At 42.8% G+C, this 16437-nt stretch overlaps 1 protein-coding gene across 2 annotated transcripts in view; it reads left to right on the forward strand.

Annotated features, from left to right (window-relative positions):
* The window catches only part of LOC122798000 (zinc fingers and homeoboxes protein 1-like), an 842803-nt gene that overhangs the window by 636783 nt on the left and 189583 nt on the right, over positions 1-16437 (forward strand). The gene's annotated exons all lie outside the window — the stretch shown is intronic.

The raw sequence follows: 16437 nt of genomic DNA on the forward strand, positions 1-16437 counted from the left end.
AATAAGGTCAGTAGAGACGGGTTGTAATGATAAGCCTATGATATCATTATGGTACTTGGGTAGTTGGTCCAGTGGTGGACAGTTTTGTGCATTAGCTAGAGCAGGGATGGATTCGGTGAAGAATTTGTTAAAAGCTGTGGCAATATTGATGGAGTTATCAGTTGTAGTAGGGACAATACCGAGGTGGTGCAGCAGTAGCATTGTTGCCTCACAGCAAGAGGTTCTCTCGTTCGATTCTCGGCTGGAGTGCAGGGACTGCCTTCTGTGTGGAGTCTGCATGTCCTCCCCGCAGTTGGGTGGCCGTTCGAAAGACATGCGTAAATGGGCGTGCCTTCGTTGCAGGTTGAATGTCGAGCTGACACCTCGGCGTTAGTTAAAATATACTGCCAATCATTAATGGACCGGAGTTCTGCTGTGGCGACCCCTAACCTGGAAAAGCCGAAAGACAGCAGCATCTGTTGTATTAGGGGTGGGAGTTCCAGATGTTCCAGGGTGAAGAATATTGTTAATATCTGTCCAGAGTTTTTGGGGTTAATTTGGTATTTGGCTTGTATATTGTGTTAATAATTAATTTTGTTGACTCTAATGTATGTTTTTTGATTATGGAGTTCAAGATATACCTGCTAGTCTGTTTGGGAACTGGTTCTGTGCCATTGGCTCCAGGCCTTGTCTGCGAATTTCAGAAGAGATCTAATCTCTTTACTCATCCAGGGAGCATAGTTGGATTTTACCCTGATAGTTTTGGGAGGGGCTAGGGAATTCAGGTTATTTAGGAAGGCTTTGTTAAGGTTGAGGTCTTTAAGGGGAGCCCAGTTACAAATTTTTAGTGCATTAATAAAGGTGGCTTGGTTGAAGTTTTTCTTGTTTCTTATTGTCTGGTAAGTGGTGGGCTTTTCTTGATAGGCGCGATGTATTGCTAAATTTGGGAGGTGGTCGCTTAAGCTGTCAGGGAGGCATCCAGATTGATTGATTAATTTTGGCCTGCTTGTTAGAGTCCAGTCAAGAGTTGACTGTCTTTTTGATCACTTTGTCTATTCTAGTGGGATATTGGATGAGTTGAGAAAAGCCATAACGGTTGGTGAAGTTGGTGGGGGGTGTAAGAGTTGCAGGGTAGCCAATCTGTATTGAAGTCCCCCAAGATAATGGTTTCATGTTGGAGGTTTTCAGATGCCCAGTGAAGTAGGGTCTCCAGCAAGGGAGTGTTGTTTCCAGGAGATATATAGCACCCAATTATAATGATACTTTAATTGGGGTTAAGAATTAGTTTGGCTATAATAGTGTCAGCATTGGTTAAATTTGGTGTTTCTATGTTTACATTTTCTAGGTTTAGATTGTTTTGAAGTAATATGGCTACACCTCCTCCTTTCTTGGATGTACGATCATTTCTAATGATATTCTAACCAGGTGGTAGAATGTTATTGTTGGAGGTGCTGGGTTTAAGCCAGGTTTCAGTTAGCAATATTTAATATAGGGAGATATTTGCATGAAGGTCATGGATTTTATTATTAATGCTTATAACATTCATATTTAAAATGAGTAGGTCATTGGAATTTCTAGAACATTGGAATGGGGTGAGCGATGAACTTTGGTTGGTTAAGTGAGTGCTATTAGTTGGGCTGGGATTAGGGTGAATATCTCCACTTAGAGAGAGTCTGGTGGCTATGTCTAATTTGGTTTTGATGAGGTAAGCTACATACCTGTCATATTTAGTGGATAGACTTTTAGAAAGGTCAGATGGTAGAGTGAGTTTAACGCTACAAGGATAGATGTGTGTGCGTTAGATGGATGGAGAGATGGGGAGGGTGAAAGGTGGTGATGTAGATCTGACAGTACTAAAAGTGGCCTTATGGGGTAGACCAATGAGGTGTAAATTATTGTAAGAGGTAAAATGGGTAAGTAGTAAGAGGGTTGAAAGTAGGATTGATGATGTGAAGATGTTGGTGTGGAGTATCGTATAAGGTGTAGATTTAGCTATGTGTGCTGTTTGTTAGGAGAGGATATATGGAAACTATATGGGAGTGGTAATAGCTTCCATAGAATGTGGTAGATTTAGCTATGTGAGCTGTTAGGAGAGAAGATATACAAACTATATGGGAGTGGTAATTGCTTGCTTGCAATGTATCACTTATGATAGGCAGGGGTAGGTAGGGGGAGGAGTGATGAGCTTGTGATTAGTGTGTATTTTGATTGCAAGAAGGTGGGTGTGGGAGTGGCTTCTGGAGGAGGGAGGGGGATGGGAGTGGCTTCTAAACTATAAATCTGAGGAGAGTGGGGGGTGGGTGGGAATGAGGGTAGGGAAGCGAAATGAGCCCGGGCATAGCAGGTTTGCACGAGTTTTTGTGAAGCTGTTTGAATTTGACAAACTGTCTCCTAGGTAAGTAACCAGGGCCCAAGAGGAGTTAACAGGCAGGCAGAGTGCTGGGAGAATGGCGTATGAATAAATATATATGTTTGTAGCATCAAGCTACAGTGGAGAAAGAAAAAAAAATAAAATGGGTAGTTAGGATTCACACACCAGAGATGGATTGTTATAGTTGTACAGTCCGATGTTGGTGACTAGGAACCTACAGTTGGGAAGGGATATATTAGGCTAAGGTGGAGAAAAACAAACCTAATGAGATAAGACAAAGCAGTTATGACTAAAAAGTGAAAAGGAAACGGTGGGCTAAGAGGGATCTTTTTGGCAAGGGTTAAGGGCAACTGTCGTTCCTAGTAACGTGCTCTCATAGGTTCATAGGTAGGTACTAGGCTATCGGCCCAAGGGTCTACGTAAGCCTAGCCAACAAGGTTCCCTGGCTTATGCCACCCAAGAAAGTTATGTTCCTGTGCCACTTTCTAACAGAGACACAGAAGTGATCCCCGGGGTGTATTTCCTATTTCCCATCCAGATTTTTCTTGAAGAGTGCTAATGAAGTTGACATAGATGGGTAGCCTGTTCCAAATTATGGGAAGTCTCTGGGACAGGAATCTATCCCTCCAGCATGTCCTGTTTATTGTGGTAATAAGGTTTAGGTCCCTAGAGTGTGTAGCTCAGAGGGATTTCTTTAGGGGTAGCATGTCCAACCGCTCTGGGTTTGACATAGCTTTATATGTTAGGCAGAGATCACCTCGGAGTAGGCGATATGCTATGGAGTAAAGCTGGAGTTTTTTGAGGTGGTCAGTGTAGGGCATTTGTTTGAGGCCAGTAATCCTCTTTGTGAGGTACTTCTGTGGCCTTTCCAGCTGCTGCAGATGTCTTGTGAGGTACATTCCAAAAGGGGTGTTGTACTCTATAATGGGTCTAATGAGTGTCGAGTAGAGGGGAACAATGACCTCTTTTTTCCTGGATGCGAACCCTTTTATGATGAGGTGTGTCACGTAGGACTTCCTGACTACTGTGGCGATGTGACTGTCAAAGGAGAGACTACTGTCCACCTGGGTCCCAAGGTCTCTTATCACACATTCGGTGTGAAGTAGATTGCTGCCTATGTGGTAGTTCATGGGTGCAGAGTTTTTACCAAAGGGGATGACACTGCACTTTTTTGCATTGAGCTTGAGGCCATGGCTCTGACACCAGACATCTGTTTCAGCGAGGCCCTTCTGTAGGATGTCCACATCATTTAGGGACTTGACTATGGCTCCTAGTTTGCAGTCATCTGCGAACTTTGTTAGCCAGAGGCCTTCTGTGTTAGCCTGTACTTCAGAGAAGTAGATACCAAACAGGAGAGGTCCCAGGACGGAACCCTGTGGTACTCCACTTGTCACTGCTTTGAGGTCAGATTTGGAGTCTGCAACTTTTACAGTGTGGGTTCTGTCAGTGAGCCAGTTGGCAACCCATCTTGTGAAGTAGGGATTTATACCTAGTTTAGTGAGTTTAGCTATAGTTCCAGAATGGGGGATGGTGTCGAAAGCCTTGGCGAGGTCAAGATGGGCTGTGTGAACCACCTTACCCTCATCTACGGCTTTGGTGACTGCCTCAAAGAAGTTGATCAGGTTCAAAAGGCATGATCTGCCTTTCACAAACCCGAACTGGGTGGGATCCAGAGTTTGTAGGTTACCAATATCTTTGTTTATGAGTTCCATGATAATAGTTCCATGGTTCGTCAGGCTAATAGGTCGCTAGTTCCCTGGATCAGTGGTGGCTTCCCCTTTGTGGAGTGGAATAACTGTTGCTGTGTGCCATTCAGTGGGCACAAAACCTGATGCGAGGCTATTATTGAACATGGTGCTTAAGTGGGGAGCCAGTTCGTTCTGAAGTTTGTGTAAAACGCAGCCTGGGATGTTGTCCAGTCCCATGGATGCTGTGTTTTTGGCTTTAGAGAGTGCAGCTTTTACTTGCGTAGTTGTGATTACAGTGACTCTGCCTTCTTCCTGTATAGATATGGGCCCTTTAGGGGGTTGGGGGGGGGGTAAAGTTAGCACTGAACCGATCTGCCAGGATGTTGGCAATATCAGTTGGTTTTGTAATTTTCGTTCCTTTGTGCTGTAACTCAGAGCAGATTTGGGTGTTGCCATCAAGATTCTTGACATAGCTATAGAATGCTTTGTGGTTGTCCTTAGAATTAGTGGAGATTTTGTTTTCATAGCTAGCTTTGAGGATCTTATAAGGTATCTCAGCTTCTTACTGAGGCTGACCAGGGAGCTCCTCCACACATGGGATTTTGTTCTCTTTTGCAACAGTTTCTTCCTTCTGTTGTGCAGTTTGTTTATGGCAGGGGACCACCAGATTGGCTTCCTTTTTTTGGAGGATAGCATCTTGGTTCTGTTTGGGATAGCACGATCCATGCACTTGTGTAAGTGCTTATAGAGTGCATTTGTGCAAGATTCAACATTTGTAACTGTATTATCCATCTGCATGGGTGCCATGAAGTTCACCACTTCTGTCTTAAGAAGCATGAAGTTGGCTTTGGAGAAATTTTTTACCGTGGTTTCCTTAATGGGGGGTGGGAGCGGGATGTGGATATCAAGGGTGATTAGATTATGGTCGGATCGGACCAACGAGGAGTTGACTTCAGGTGTGGAACACTGGTCACTCATGTTGGTAATGACTAGGTCTAGGATATTGTTGCCTCTGGTGGGGGTGTGGATAAGTTGATCCAGGGCATTGAAGTTTATGAATTCCAGAAAGCATTGAGCTAAGGAGTTGGTACACGAGTAGTTTTCCCAGTTAATGGTGGGGTAGTTGAAGTCGTCCATTATTAGGGTGCTTGGTTGAACCTTAATATTTTCCAGTACATCAGGAAAAGAGGAGTGGGACTCCTGAGGCATGGTGGGGGATCTGTAGCAAGCTACAGTTTGGATTGCAGTTTTGCCCAGAGTTAGGTGCACTTGGATAACCTCGGATGCATTATGCTGAGCAACTAGCCTGGAGGTGTGGATATCCTTAATGAATATGGACACACCTACGTCTTTGGTGTTTTGGTCCACGTTACATGGCCGGAAAGTGTGGTATGAGTTATAGCCTGGTAGTGCAGGGGTGCTCTCTGGAGCCTTCAAACGGGTCTCAGTCACTGCACAGATATCGATGTTCTCCATTTTAAGGAGTGCTTCAAGCGAGTGCATTTTGAGATTTAGACTTCTAGCGTTGAGTAGCATTACCCTCAGTTTTTGCTTGCCTGTTCCTGTTACGTTGGTGAATTTGTTATTTGAACCTTGCCTAAAAAAGGCACTATAGGGGCAGCAAGAGCTTTAGCCTGTATCCGGAATCCCAGGAGTGACAGGTGCAGGCCATCTGTGGCAAAGCATTGTGGTCTGTCGACCATGTCATCCGAAGCAGACAGATACTGGATCCCCTTAGAATGACACCAGAAACGTAGCCAATTGTTGAAGTCAGTCATTTTGTCCTTGTACTGCAGTATCATTCTGGGCGATGGCAGAATGCTACTCAGGGCTAGGGTCATATCTGCCTGGGCTACAAGATCAGAGAGCTCTTCCATGTCTCTTTTCATGTAGTCCAAGGAGGTAAGTCTCAGGTCATTCAAACCAACGTGGACAATGACAGAGTCATATTTGTACTTGTGGAGTGACCTGAGTGAGTGGGTTATGTGGCGGATCCTGGCACCCGACAGGCAGCTGACGGCAACCTTCTCCTTGTTTAGCCTGGTGAGTGGGACATCAGTGTGCCTGACTATAGAGTCACCTATGACTACTGTGTTGGGTACATTGTTTTGCCTTATTGGCTGTGGTTGATTGGCACACTGAGTCTGTGGTCTGTGTGTCATTTGGGTTGTGTTTGGGGATGGAGGTTGCTTGCGTTTCTGCTTTGGAGGTCTCTGTTGCTTAGACAGATTATTATTGAGAGCCTCCGTGAATGTTTTTGTGTTACTGTGTGTGGACTATGGTGGTGTAGATTTAGTGAGACTGTGTGATGAGTATGGTGTGGTGCAAATGTTTACCTTCTCCTCATGACTGTCAAGTTCAGTCTTGGTTGGCGAGAGCTTTACCTCCAGTTTGGCTAGATAAGTGCATCTCTCACAGGTTGTTATGTTGGGTGGTAGGAGGGGAGGGTTGTCTATGTACATGAAGCAATTTCTACATTGCCTCAAGATGCCCAGATTCATCAGATAGACAGGAGAGAACACTGGAAGCTGACCCTTGGACATGCCTGAATAAAAAAACTATTTCCCTTTAGATAAGTGAGGAAAGTGAGTACAAGAGCTGTTTTTCTCTAAGCAAGTGAGAAAAGTAAGTACAAAAACTGTTTTGCTCTAGGTAATGAGGAAGATTAAGTGCTATAGTACTTAATAGCTTATTTAGTGCTTACAAGTTCTGAACAAGTGCTGAGCACGAATAAGCAAATGTAAGTGCTAAAACTGAGAATCTGTATCTGCACTAGACGAGTTACAGGACAGAAACAAGTGCAAATGCAGGCTTTCAAATCAGAAAGTTGAGAGAGATGGAAGAGATTGCCCAAATGGCCAGTAACTACAAATTCTGGGCCAGAACCACTCCTTATGTGGTAGACAGGTTACCTAGTGCTTACCACTCCCAGTGATAAGCTAGAAGGCTTCCCTCCAACACGGAAAGGCTTGGGGGGCTCTAAAGCTTACATACAGTCCTGGATGCAGCAAATCTGTGTCTGGAACACTAGTTACAAGAAAGGTAGGAAACAGGCTTATAGTTTTTTTTTTTTATACAGAAAGGTAGAAAAACTGTAGTAAAAACAATTCACATGCAGTGCAAACTAGCACACTTGAGTATGTAGCAGTATTAGACCAAACACAGTTTAAAAATGCAATTAAATTAAAAAGGACTAAAAGCAAGTGCAGAAAGAGTTTATTAGATAGAATGTGGTAAAGAGATGGGACTGGGGGAGTGTCCCAGATCAAATCTACAGTGGGGCGGGCAACTGCAAAAAACACCAAATTTAAACTACAAGCCAAAAATAGGGAGGGTGGGTGGATAGGACAAAACAGTTTCAACAGAGATCTAAGCAACAACTAACGGTACAAACTCTAAAACCAAAAAATATACTCAGCTCTGTATATTTGCAGATAGATTGAAAAGCAGTCTCTCAGAACAGGGAGATAACAGTTTCAACAGAGATCTAAGCAACAATTAATCTCTATAGCCAAAAAAATATACTCAGCTCTGTATAGTTGCAGATAGACTGGAAGACAGTCTCTCAGAACTCTCAGTACAAAAGCTAGTCAAGTATTAGCTTAAGGTAAGACCACTATATTACCTGCTTTGTTACAAGGAGTAGGTGTGCAGAGGTTCCTTTTGATAGCAGGTTTGGGATGTAGGTCTTGAGGGGAGTTGGCTGAGAAGAGGGCTGGTTAGCAGCAGTGAAAGAAAACGTAGAAACGCTAGGGGAGGGAAACAGAACAGACAAGCATAAGAATGTATATGTTATGTAACACTACAACTCTGTTATGGCATTAGTTCTTTTAAAACAATTGCATGGTAAAGTAGCATCCAGTAGTTCACTTTAAAGCTTACAGTAATACAACATATTTCACTTTATAGTTGATTCTGTGGCAGTGTTTCAACAAGGAGACCAAACGCTACTGAAATAGGTAAGTGTGCAAAGCACGATCAGGCTCCTTACTGAGTCAGCAGCAAAGCAGGGTACTGTTGCACTATCAACAAACTAATGATAACCAATTACATTACTATGGGACATACAGCCAAATGATATATACTGTTTTTTAGAAAGGCAGAAGAAGAAGCAGGAGTTTGAGGCAGTAGCACTTTCAATAATTTCTAATCTTTACAGCAGCAGACTAAAGTCATATTGCAACAAACAGCTAACACCATCTAACTGCAAACTATGTATGGTGGCGTTTGGCTGTACAGGTTCCGCACCCCAGGTGCTTCCAATTCGAAGTAATCTGCTTATAGTCGGAAACACTAAAATTAACAAATCAGTAAAAGGGGAAACTTGCAGCTACACTAAGACAGCACTATAATTAACAAATGCAGAAAAAGTGGATACACGTTGCTACAACTAAACATCATAGTTGCAAAGACATTAAAAGTGGATACTCGCAGGTACAACTATATTCTATATTTAACAAAGTCAGGAAAAGTGGATGCTCACAGTAACATGTAAAAATAAATAGCACAAGAGACTGTATATAGATATGGCCGATAGGCATTAAGAATGTTTCCACTGTAACAGTTGAAATGAGAAAAAGAAAACGGCTAGCAATATAACATTTGGGTTGATACAGAATGCTTCCCCTGTAACAATTGAAATGAGCGAAAAATACAACTAGAGACTTAGCATTTGAGGTGATATAATACAGTACTGGTTATTTACAGTGAGAGCACGCTACTGGGGAAGATGCGAAGTTGAGGGGATTGATGTGGATGGGTTTCTCTAGTATGTCTTTTTTTAAAAATGGTGCCTGCAGTTATTGCGGTGAGATAATATCTTGTTCCGGATGTGCAGGGGGAGGTGGGGCAGGAGGGTGGTGGAAATGGGGGACGGCCTAAGGTAGGAGCAGTAAAGAATACTAGTGCGAGTCTGTGGCGCTGCTTGATTTTGAAAAAAATATCTCCTAGGTAAGTAACCAGGGCCCGAGAGGAGTTAACAGGCAGGTAGAGTAGCTGGGAGAATGGCTTATGAATAAATACATGTTTAAGTTTGTAGCAACAAGCTACAGTGGAGAAAGAAAAAAAATAAAATGGGTAGTTAGGATTCACACACCAGAAATGGATTGTTATAGTTGTGCAGTCCGGTGTTGGTGAAGAGGAACCTACAGTTGAGAAGGGATATATTAGGCTAAGGTGGAGAAAAATAAACGTAATGAGATAAGACAAAGCAGTTATGACTAAAAAGCGAAAATGAAATGGGGGACTAAGAGGGATCTTTTCTGCAAGGGTTAAGGGCAACTGTTGTTCCTAGTAGTGTGCTCTCAGTACAAAAGTTGAAAAAAGCTAGTCAGGTATTAGCTTAAGAAAAGACCACTTTGTTACAAAGATTAGGTGTGCAGAGGCTCCTTTTGACAGCAGATTTGGAACATAGGTCTTCAGGGGAGTTGGCTGAGAAGAGGACTTGTTAACAGCAGTGAAAGAAACATAGAAATGTTTGTTACAAAGATTAGTGTGCAGAGGCTCCTTTTGATAGCAGACTTGGTTCGTAAGTCTTGAGGGGAGTTGGCTGAGAAGAGAGCTGGTTAGCAGCAATGAAAGAAAACGTAGAAACAAGCGAGAGCACGCTACTGGGGAAGACGCAACGTTAAGGGGATTGGTGTGGATGGGTTTCTCTACTCTGTCTAAACACCAGCATGCTCTGATATCCTCCAATATGGCTGAATTAAAACAATTCTGCAAAGAAGAGTGGGACAAAATTCCTCAACAGCGATGTGAAAGACTCATTGCCAGTTATCGCAAATGCTTGATTGCAGTTATTGCTGCTAAGGGTGGCACAACCAAGTATTAGGTTTAGGGGGCAATTACTTTTTCACATAGGGCCATGTAGGTTTAGATATTTTTTTTCCTTAATAAATAAAATCATCACTTAAAAACTGCATTTTGTGTTTACTTGGGTTATCTTTGTCTAAAATTTATATTTGATAATCTTAAACATTTAAGTGTGACAAACATGCAAAAAAATAAGAAATCCGGAAGGGGCAAATACTTTTCCATTGCATTATGCATTTATGTAAAAGAAAACAAGCCATGTTAGCATGTTCAGAGGTTCAAACATTATACATCATAAACATATAAACATTGTTTTATACACATTATACATAATAAACATTCTTTTATACAATTATCATCAATCCAACATTACATAAATTGCTCATTCCCTGCCCTTCCCTTAAATCTCACTCCTCCTCCAAAACATTATTCTGCATGTATTATTCCACAATTTCCATTTTTTCTCTGTTAATTTGCTCTTGCCCTTTTTCAAAGAACCCACTTCCACTTCTTTTATCTCTGCTACAATATTCACTCAAATACAGTTGGTTTAGACTTTTAATTTCCATTTTCTAGTAACTGCCTATTTGTTAGCCATCAGAATTAAACTTAACAAGGGCTTACTATGACTAGGCAATTTCAGATCCTGTATCCCAGGTAAAAAATAATTGCTTTAGTTACACCCATTTGCTCACTCAGTAGAGTACTCTGTAGGGAATTTTAAAAATCTGCCAACTCTTTGCACTCCCAACACACACATTTCCAGTCACCTCTTTCCTCCACATCACACATCCAACATATGCTATCCACCTGAGGAAAAACTCTTTGGAGTCTGTCCGTGGTATAAAAATGCATCTGCAAATACTTCTAGAAGATTTAGGATTTTTGCCTGGACTTTGCATGTTTAGGAGCCATACATTGCTTCCTTGTGAAGTGCTCATCCAGTCTATCTTCCCAATCCCTTCCAACCTCGATTGATTCCCATAGTTATGCAGTATTTTATATGTCATATTAATTAGCCCTTCTTTAGCAGCAGCTTCTGTTCTAGATTCAATTAAAATCCCAGAGCATGTCTTTCACCAAGGACTTCTACATCAATCCCTGACAGGGAAGGCAGTCTAGCTTGCAGTCCAAATCTCTTCCTAGCCTCTTCCCATTCTGTTACCTTTCCCTTTCTATGTATTTTCTCCGATAACTTAGTTCCTTTGCCAGTTTTGTCCAGTAAATTCCAGCCCCCCCCCCCCCTTTGCATATTCCGGTTACCCCTAATTGTAGTCATTGCTGTTGGCAGAATCTCTTTTCCCCATTCTCATGTTGGCTTAGTTCTTAGAATACTTTGTTACTTTATGAATATAATGTTCTGTATGGCTGCTGCTGTTCTCTTTAATGATCTGCATCCAAAATCCCACTGTCTCCTTATTTCTTGAATATCTCCAGTTTCATTATCATCCTTTTCCACTTTGAATTATAGCTTTCTGCTTGTGTTATGTATGTGAGCATTAACCGTGTAACTGTTTAAAATCCCTTCAAATCAGGTAATCCTAAACCGCCTTGTTGTATTGGAAGGGTCAACTTATCCAACTTGACTCTTGCTCTAGTCCTCTCCCAGATAAAATTCTTTATTAATTACAGTCCACAATTTCCCCTGTGGTTGATTAAAGTAAGCCTGACATCTGTATAAAACTAAAGGGACTAAAACATTTTTTCTCTGTTTATATCTTGCTATCCATATCCATAAACATTCCAGTTTCTCAGTTTTTATGTTATGTTTAGTCTCTTCCCACATATCCTTTGCTGCCTTAACTGAATCCTGTTTAACTCTGGCTCCTACATACTTAATGTCATCATGTCCCTAGAAATATGACTATTGCTGAACCATCCATATGTGGGTACATAGTTTATACCTATAGCCTTTGTTTTGTCTAAATTAATTTTGTGTCTTGAAAAAAACTTGAAACTGTCTCAGAATGCTCCACAACACTGAGGTGTCCCTATTCTGGTTCTCTCAGGTACAAAATCATTTCTTTTGCAAATAAAGCCAAGTTTTCTTGATCATAATACCCATTATTTCCTTGAATTTCCGAGTTGTCCCTTATCTTCTTTGCCGGTGGCTCCAAATGTAATGCAAATAACAAAGGGGAAAGAGGACACCCCTGCCTAGGTCTCCCTTTCAGACACACTTTATCAGAGTGGAATCCTCCCTCCTTAATCCCCACATCTGATCCCTGATATATCATCCTAATTAATCTTATTATTCTATCAGGAAATGCAAATGCCTTCATTGCCCTACTCACAACATCACAGTTTACTGTATCAAACTTTCTTTCCATCAAAACCCACTAATAACAGTGGCCCTTTCTTACACCCTGCTTCCACCTGGATAATCATTGTTCTTTTAATGTTGTCAAAAGTTTGCCTCTTCTCCACAAAACCACATTGATTCATATCTGTGAATTCTGGCAACACTCTTGCCATTCTTCCTGTTACTATGGACATACACCTCACAATCATGTTTTAAAATCGAAATGGGTTTACATGAAACTGGCTCTGATGGGTCTTTACCATCCCCTGGTACCACAGCCACCATAGCTCTCCTCCAGGTTGTTGGTCCGTCCCTTCCTTCCAAAATACTGTTAAATAAAACCTTCCAGATCTTTATCTCCCCCTTCCCTCCCAGCTTTCAAACCTTCACATGAACACCATCCATACTCAGAGACCTTCCTGCAGATTGAATATACATCGATGTTCCAGTCTCATCTCCTCTAATCTTAACTGTCAGTTGCCGTACCTCATCCACCACCAACCTTGGGACACTCAAGTCTTCCATAAACACTTCTATTTGTCCTCTTTCCTGGCCTGTACATTCTCCTGTTTTACACAAACTTCCATAAAATTTCCAAAATATCGCTTAATATCTCTAAAGGATCTCTGGTCATCTTTCTTGCGTTAACAAACCCCCCCCCCCCTCTATTTTCTGTAGGCTATGTTGCTGTGCCAAGAGTTTTTATGCTTTGGAGTTACCACCAAAAAGCAGCCACCCAGCAGCAGTCCTTCCAAATTCATGCATCCATATACCCTCGTATTTTCTCTTTAGCATTCTGCAGATGTTCATCGTGCATACAGCTGCAGTCATAACAGATGGGTTTTTCTGCCGTCAGGCGGGTCCTCGGTCGGCCGAATTCCAAAGTCTAGGTCCGGCATCGGATGTCGTTGCTTCTTCCCTGACGTCAGTGCGACAGGGGTATAAAAGAACCAGCCGACGCCATTTTCTTCAGTCTTTCTTGCCGCACGGTGCCCGAAGCAGAAGCAGTTCGCAAGTGCCGGTCGGCCAGCTCCTGAGATTACGAATATTTTTCAACCGAAGACTTCTTGAAAGCTAAGTACCCCATTGGGGAAACTTTTCTTGCCTCAGACCGATGTCAGACAAAGTTAATAATTGCATTTCATGTGGGAAGCAAAAACCGCATAAGGATTTCCATTCCCTCTGTATTCCTTGCTTAGGCCCAGACCACGACGTCTCGGCCTGTCGTTTTTGTGCTACATTCAACAGACGCACTATTAAGCATCTGGCGGAGTTCGCCCAACACTATTTTGGCAAAAAGTTTAATTATAACATGTCGTCGGATACTCCGACCCCAGTTTTGAGTAAACGACGCAAAGATAAGGACCGACATACGAGGTCCGCGACTTCTACCGACACTACCATAAAGCCGACTACAGGTGCTCCGGTTCTCAGCGAGGCACCTACGCAGCCCTTGACTACCGATGACACTTCATTAGCGGTGTCTTCTGTGCCCGAGGTCGCAGGCTCTTCGGCCCACACCCCGACTACAGATACCGAAGCCACTCTTGGCGGGGAAACTCAGAGTTCAGACAGGCCTGCCACCTTTCAAGGTGTCTTCAGGCCTTCTTCTTCTTTTTCCATTAAGGCTTACACTAAATCTAAAGCAGCCATGCATTCTAAAAGACAAGCTCCACAGGGTCCCTCTCAAGGCCCCATGCCTAAAAAGCAGATGCTCAAAATGGCTGAGGATTTGATTACTCTTATCAGGGGTTCTCAACCCCCCTCGGACAAAAGGCCCAGAGTGGAGGAAGATTACCCTTCCTCGGACCAGGCTTCCATTACTTCAGAACATTCTGAGGACCAGAAACATTCTTACTCCCCTTTCAAAGATTCTGATGCAGAGGAGTCCATTCCCTCTGTCTCCCCTCCTGAGGATTACTCTTTTGGGGAAACCTTGCATACCTTGAGGGAACACTTCCACTGGGAAGGCCAAGAGTACTCAGACTCCAAGAAAAGGCTCAGGGATTTCCTCTTGCTCCCTCAGCACAGGCCTCTGGCTATACCTCCTGTCTTAGACATACTAGATGATGTGTATTCAGAGGCCAGCCTTAACCCAGATTCTTTACCTCCAGCTCCAGTCAAGCCTGACAGGTATTACCGGGTTCCTGATTCACACCAATTCCTATACAAAAGCCATGCGGCTGACCCAGAAACCATTTCACAGGGTCCCAAGGGAATTAAGGCCTCTACTGCCAAAAATCCATTGCCTTCAGAGAGAGATTCCAGAACTTTAGAAAGGTGGGGGGAAAAGGTATACACCTCGGCCACCTTAACCATGAGGGCATTAAACTGTCAGTTCCATATGTTAAAGTATCAACAGTTTTTGTTATCTCAGTTGAAAAGCAAAATGACACAACCTGAACAACCAGACTTGAAGGAGTTGCAGGATTTGTTGCATAGTGCAGAGCAAGTGGGTAAACATACCTTGCAATGTGGTTTTAATGCTTTAGAGGCCTCATGTAGAGCTGCTGTTACAGGATCAGTCATACGTAGACATGCTTGGCTCAAAGAGCAAACCTTACCAGATCATGTCAAAGCTAAATTACTAGATGCACCTCTTCAAAAAGATGTATTGTTTGGTGTTAAAGTTGAGGAGGTATTAAAGAAAATGGAGGAAAAGGCAAAATCAATGCAAACAGTGAAAGATTTCCTACAGGTACAGCCCCCACGCTTCAGTAGAAATTGGCCTTCAAAAAATTGGTCCTTTCCAGCCACGGACAGACCTCAAAGAGGTAGATACAGGCGCCCGATGGGTAGAGGGCAATCTCAAGAATCATTTAGAGGCAGACATTGGCAAACACCTACACCTAGAGGGGGTGAGGATAGTTCACAGCCATTCAGAAAGCAGACCCAATGACTTTCCCCTTTGCATGCCAAGCAAGGCTCAAATGGCAGCACCTTTAGGCGGAAAACTGGCATTATTTTTGAAAAATTGGCATATTGTCACAAAAGACAAATGGATCCTGGACATTATAGACAGAGGCTACAGATTCCACTTTCACACCCTTCCAAAAATGAGAGGCATGCCAAACCTGCCACACAAGCAAAGGGCAGAGGCACAAAAACAAATTTCAGATCTCATGGACATGAAAGCTATTCAAAAGGTACCTGCACAAGAACAGGGTCAAGGTTTTTATTCCAGACTATTCCTGGTACCAAGGAAGGGCAAAGATTGGAGACCTATTTTGGACCTATCCATCCTAAACACATATTTACTCGTACCAAAGTTCAAGATGCTCACATTACAGCAGCTTCTTCCCATGCTGGGCAAGGAGTCTTGGCTGGTAACATCGGACCTCAAGGAGGCATACCTGCATGTCCCAATCAGACAAGATTGCAGAAGATACCTCAGATTTCTTGCAGGTTCATCCCATTATCAATTCTCTGCATTGCCCTTTGGCTTATCTACTGTGCCCAGAGTGTTCACGAAATGCCTGGCATCAGTAATTGCCTTCTGCAGACTTCAAGGGGTACAAATATACCCATATTTGGATGACTGCCTGATCCAAGCGGACAGCAAACACACACTTCTGAAACACCTGGCGTTTGTAATAATGTTGACATCTCTGGGATACACAGTCAACAAAACGAAGTCAAGACTAATACCCTCTCAAACAATAATTTTCCTGGGTGCCAGCTTGGATACAAACACCCAGATGGCCTACCTCACACCAGAGAAACAAGGGCAATTAACTCAATACTTCAGAAAACTGGCAACCTACACCAGGCTGACTGCAAGGAAATCCTGCAGGCTCTGGGATTCATGGCATCTTGCATCCTGCTAATCCCATGTGCAAAGTTGCATATGAGGAAACTTCAGTGGTACCTAAAAAACTTATGGTCTCAACACAGCCACAGTTTGGAAACAATCATACCACTGATTCCATGTCTTCAAAAGGAATTTCTGTGGTGGGCTCAAGCATGCCAAAGAAACATAGGTTTCCCATTCTGCAAGCCTCAAGCAAATTAAGTCATCACAACAGACGCCTCGGACTACGCCTGGGGGGCGCACATGACAGATCGGTGCATTCAGGATAAATGGTCACAAAAAGAAAAGCACCTACACATCAATCAAAAGGAAATGCTAGCAGTAATAAATGCTATTATGGCTTTCAAAGACCTACTGCATCCAGGCCAGCTATTGATAAAGACAGATAACACCACAGTGATGTGGTACATAAACAAACAGGGAGGAACCCATTCATACCCGCTATGCAGGCTAGCCATGTCTCTTTGGAACATGG

The sequence above is a fragment of the Protopterus annectens genome, chromosome 3.part1 (genome assembly GCF_019279795.1).
Source record: "Protopterus annectens isolate FY-2018-M chromosome 3.part1, PAN1.0, whole genome shotgun sequence".
Lineage (NCBI taxonomy): Eukaryota > Metazoa > Chordata > Ceratodontiformes > Protopteridae > Protopterus > Protopterus annectens.